Raw genomic sequence first — 6000 nt, forward strand, 5'->3', positions numbered from 1 at the left:
ATGAAGTTATTCACTTTGGTCGTAAGGGTAAAAAAACAGCATATTTTCTAAAAGGTGAGAAACTTGTATGTATTGATGTTCACAGATACTTGGTTGTGCTTGTACAAGGGACACAGAAAATTAGCATGCAGGTGCAGCAAGCAATTAGGAAGGCAAATACCATGTTGGCCTTTATTGCAAAGGAATTGAAATACAAGAATAAAGAAGTCTTGCTACAGTTGTAGGATTTACAGGATTTTGGTGAGACCGAATCTGGAGTACTGTGTACAGTTTTGGTCACAACATTTAAAAAATGATGTACTTGCATTGGAGGCGGTATAGTGAAGGTTCACCAAATTAGACCCTGGGGTGAGTGGGTTGTCCTATGATGAGAGGCTGAGTAAATTGGGTTTATATTCTCTGGAGTTCAGAAGAATGAAAAGCGATCTCATTGAAACCTACAAAATTTTGAAGGGGCTTGATAGGGTGGATGCTGAGTGATTGTTTCCACTGATCAGGGAATCTAAAACACAGGGCACAGTCTCAGGATAAGGGGCTGATCATTTAGGACTGAGATGAAGAGAAATTTCTTCACTCAAAAGGTTGTGAATTTTTGGAATTCTCAACCACAGAGGTTTGTGGATGCTCCATTATTGATTATATTTAAGGCTGAGATAGACAGATTGTTGGTCTCTCAGGGAATTAAAGGATATGGGGACCGGGAAGGAAATGGCGTTGAAGCCCAAGATCAGCCACGATCATATTGAATAGCAGTGCAGACCCAATGGGCCATGTGGTCTACTCCTGCTCCTATTTCTTATGTTCTTATGATCAATCATGGCCTCCTGATCCCAAACATCACAGATGCAACCTTCAGCCAGTTGAATCACTCCACATAATATCAAGAAATGGCTGACCATATTGGATACTGCAAAGGCTGTGTGCCCTGACAAAATCCTGGCTGTAGTGCTGAAGACGTGCTCCAGATCTAACCATATCCTTATCGAAGCTGTTCCAGTACAGCTACAACACTGGCATGTACCCAACAATGTGGAAAATTGCCCAGATATGTCATGTCCACAAAAAGCAGGACAAGTCCGATGCCATCAATTACGGTCCCATCAGTCTATTCTCAATCATCAGCAAAGTGATGGAAGGTGTCATCAACAATGCTATCAAATGGCACTTACACAGCAATAACCTGCTCACCAATGCTCAGTGGGTTCCACCAGAACCACTCAACTCCTGACCTCATTATAGCCTTGGCACAAACATGAATAAAAGAACTGGGTTCCAGAGGTGAGGTGAGAATGACTTGACATTAAGGCAGCATTAGGTTGAGTGGCATCAAGGAGCCCTACCAAAACTGAAGTCAATGCAAATAAGGGGGGAATCTCTCCACTGGCTGGAGTCATGCCTTGCATAAAGGAAGATCAGTGACTACATTGCAAAGTACTTCATTGGTTGTCGTGATCTGTCTTTGTAGACTTGCAAATGCAAGAGAGTGGTCTGAGATAAGTAGCCCTCTGATGTTCTTTCCACTCCTGTGGAGAAAAACCTGCCCGCCTGCTCAATGTCTCACCATGAGATTCAGAGCTCATAGTGAGTAGGCCATCTATATGCTACCAGTCTGTAGCACATCATGTTGGAATGTCAACACACTGCACTGCCTTGTCACCTGTAAAATAACCAAAGAACCTTTCTTTTTTGCTTAAATGGGAGCTCATACACACATGAGGATGAGAGGAATAGAAGGTTATACTGATAGGATTAGATGAGCATGGATAGAAGGAGTCTCTTGTGTAGCATAAACACTGGCATAGACAAGTTGGGCTAATGGCCTGTTTCAGTGCTGTGCAATCCCTCTATTTAAATCATTTAATTGAGACTCCAAAGCTCCACCTGTTCCTGTCTGATCACTTATTTCATTGCTGTGCACAAATTGGATGCCATGTTTCCAAATATTACAATGTGACTACACTTCAAATGTAACTCATTGGATGTATTGTGCTTTGGAAGGTTCTGAGGTCATGAAAGGTATTTCATTGATGCAAGGTCTTTCATTCTTTCATCTTACATGTACAACTATCAATTGCTTCACAAAAAAAAAGCATTTGACAAGAATCAGTTGATGCCTAGTTAACTAAATAAAGCTTCAGTCTTTCTGAATTTCTCTTGATGTTTAACACTTAAATGACTAATTAAGGACCAAAACTTGTCAGGATCATGCAGGGTATTTGTTTAAATTTACCTGCTTGACGCAGCAAGGTGGCGCCATACTGGGATCTGTCGCCTTCAGGTATTCGTCCCAGTAAAAACTACCTACAAGAAATGGATGCCCCAATATTGTCAATATAAGAATGAATGACGCAGAGACAAAGCAAATACAAAAGTCAGAGTCAAAAACGGCAGCAAATATCCACCATAAGTGTAACATTTGAAAGGTAAGCTTTTTAGTTTTGAGGGTATAAAATCTCTATTTCACCCACTTTACAGCACATTAATATATGAAAGTAACGCACAGTGATGTGATCTGGCTAGGTGATTATGCCAATGTACAATATTAGCAATCGCGTGACGAAATTATTATTTTCACTTTAGCTCTGATAAATTTCAAAATAAAAATATGAAATATACATTGAAAGCTTTTTGCAGCATAAGAGCATAAGAAATAGGAGCAGGTGTAGGCCAGCCGGCCCCTTGAGCCTGCTCCGCCATTCAGTAAGGTCGTGGCTGATCTGGTTGTGGCCTCAACTCACTTTCTGTCCCAACATCATCATACACTCGTATGATATTTCGGTTGGCGGGCGTGCATGGGAGTTGGCAGCGTGCCCTCCGACAATTAAGCAGCCTATTAAGGCCCTTAATCAACTATTTGATAGGAATTTTTCACTGCCCGTCCAACCTTTCAGTTGGCAGGTGGGCGGATAGGCCAAGCAGCCTTTGTATTTTTGGCGAAACCTCATCCACGGGCGGGATGAGGTTTCGACCAGTGATGAAAAAAATAAAAACTCTTTGCACTCCTATTTTACATGTCCCTGCTCATATGACAGAGCCACATGAGGGGACATGTTTTCAGTATTTTAAAATGTTTTATTTTTAGTGATAAAAATCTTCAGCTCCCTGAGGCAGCTCTGTGCCTCAGGGAGCTTTTACTGCGTGCACCCGTGAGCATGCGCGAACTTCAGCGCTCGCGCTCCTCCCGCCCCCACCCTGACAGCGCTGGGCGTTAATTGGCCAGCCAGCATGAAATCACGGCGATCACGGGCGGCGATCCGCTTCGCAGCTGCTCCCGTTCGCTCCCACTGAGCCCGCCCGACAACCAGAAAACCCTGGCCCAAAAATCTGTCTAAATCAGCTTTGAATATATCCAATGACCCAGCCTCCACTGCTCTCTGGGGTAGGGAATTCCAAAGATCAATGACCCTCCAAGAGAAGAAATTCCTCCTCATCGCCACCTTAAATAGGGAACTCTTATTTTGAAGCTGTGGCCCCTGGTTCTAGATTCTCCCTCAAGCGGAAACATACTCTCAGCATTTATCCTGTCAAGCCGCCTCAGAATCTTATATGTTTCAATAAGATCACCTCTCATTCTTCTAAACTCCAATGAATAGGCCCAACCTACTCAACCTTCCCTCGTGACAACCCTTTCATCACAGGAATCAACGTGGTGAACCTCCTCTGAACTGCCTCCTATGCATCCTTCCTTAAATATGCAGATCAAAATTGTCAGCAGTGCTCCAAGTATGGTCTCATCAAGAGTATTGTGTCACAGCATCACAGAGGCTTAGCACCTGACTTTACAGTTTCAGTAGCTTAGACTGTTCAGAAACTCCCTACTTCAGAGATGCTGCCCCTTTAAACTAGAGACTGCAAAGGGCAGCTGTAGTCTGACCACAAATTTTTCTTCATTCATTCTCTGGGTGTAGACGCCGCTGATAAGGTCGTCAGTTATTGCACCTCCCCAGTTATCCTGACAGTTAAGAATCAACCACTTTGGTGTGGGACTGGAGTCACGCATAGGCCGGGCCAGTTAAGGTTTCCTTCCCGAAAGAAAATTAATGAACCAATTGGGTTTTTCCAATCATCTGAAAGCTTCACAAACTCGTTCATTGAAAAAAGATCTTCATTTCCAGATTTATTTTATTTATTTTTAGACTGAATTCAAATTTTTAAACTGCCATGATGGGATTTGTTTCTCCCGGTTACTAGTCCAGTAACCTAACTATGTTATAGCTTCCTGTAAGGTATGTACATTGGTATCTAAACAAAGATTCTTGCAGATGCCCTGACAAACATTGGTTACGCAATTATTTAATTTCTCCTTGTGATCGATGAAAAACGAGATGGATTGAACTCAATTTAATGAATCAATCAAAATTAGACATGTTTGCATCCATCCACACAAAGCCCAGAGTTAACCTTAAGGATGGATGCTTGTAATATTAATTTAGAAAGGTTGGTAAAAGGATCTCAATTGATTTAACTGGTATGAATTGCAGTTTCTGGTATTGACATAGCTTTTCTAACAGTGTTCAAATGAGTACCCTGACACTGAATGTAAGCACGCAATACTAACCTCATTATGTCTTGTCACGTATTATAGCAGCAAAAAGCATTACGGCACTCAGGATATCACTTCTAGAAGTCAGAAGATTGAAAGGAGGTGGTCCCCCAACTTTTCTAATCAAATAACCTACTGATTAATTAAATGATTAGTTAAATATTCTGTCACATTACTCGCTTATAAGAAATATTACAACCTCCTGATTAAATGGTGCAGTCAGCACCGTGTTTTATTAATATGTTAAGTGTCATACTGGGACGTTACAGCTTGTTCAGATTAGATTAGATTTCCAACCATCAGCCTACTAAGAGACAGAAAACACAGTGGGGTAGATTTTACAATCAAGGTCACCCGAGTTACAGGCGAAAGTTGAGTGAATTTGTTTGGAGAAGTGGCAGGACGTAGTTGTATTTCCAGCAGCATGTCTGGGGAGGCTTGGGGGAGTGGGGAGGGCGGTAATGATAGAGAGGGGGGAAAGCATCGGTTTGAAAGAAGCAAGGGTTTTGTTCAGATATTGGAAGTACTGGGAAAGACATCCTGCAAAAAAGATTCCCAATATTTGTGCACGCAGGGTACTAAATCTTAGTGATATTAAAAAGCAACAGGTGCCTGGGTGATAGGTGCTGAGCTGAAAGTGAAGTCAATTTATAAAACCCAGCTGTGACATGAAACTTGAACCCTGATCTGATTGTATTTCCTTAGGTAAACCATATCTTGTAAAAAAAAAGATTAGTTAACTCTTCCACAATTTTCTTTGTTGTAATATTTTTCAAAGGTATTGCTTCAGGAAGCCTGGTAGACACATCCAATATTGTCAGTAAGTACTGATTTCCACTTTTAGTCTTAGGGAGGGGTCCCACACAATCAATCATGACCTGTGTCTCTTAAAATTTTAACATCTTTACCTACTCCACCCTGCACACATGGAAAGACTTTCCCTTCACATACAAAGACTTTAAACATTTCTGCTCCTCAGAATTCTCTTGGGTGAATTGTGAACACATTCCCACTTCTTTACCTATTACTGATTCTTCCTGTTTTACCTGTACACAAACCACTGGTTTTACCTGTGCCTGAACCTCAGAACCCACAGTACTTTTACTTCCAGAACTTTTCTGTACTCCTATAGTTACAACAGATTTTCCCTGCGATTTCCAACGCACAGATCTCGCGTGTCCAACTTTATTACAATGAAAACACCTTAATTTTCGAGTGCCATTTCTAACCTCAGCACCTTCCTTTTTATTCTGAGAAAAAACTTCCTGCAAATTTCCACCTACTCCTTCCCTTCCCTGACTACCCAGCTTCCTTTCACCTTCCCACTTTCTATCCTTTTCTGATTTAAAAGGGTGACGAGAAAAAGGTTTAGTTCTATGGACTAACACATAATCATCAGCTATCTCCACTGCTTGGCTTACCGTTTCAACCCTCTGTTCCTCCACATGAGTTCTCAC

At 41.7% G+C, this 6000-nt stretch overlaps 1 pseudogene; it reads right to left on the bottom strand.

The window, feature by feature from the left end:
• LOC144681137 (polycomb protein SCMH1-like) overlaps positions 1–4000 on the bottom strand; it is a 76773-nt pseudogene extending 72773 nt beyond the window's left edge.
• Between the last annotated feature and the right edge of the window lie 2000 nt (positions 4001–6000).

Source organism: Cetorhinus maximus, chromosome 5, assembly GCF_964194155.1.
Source record: "Cetorhinus maximus chromosome 5, sCetMax3.hap1.1, whole genome shotgun sequence".
NCBI lineage: Eukaryota > Metazoa > Chordata > Chondrichthyes > Lamniformes > Cetorhinidae > Cetorhinus > Cetorhinus maximus.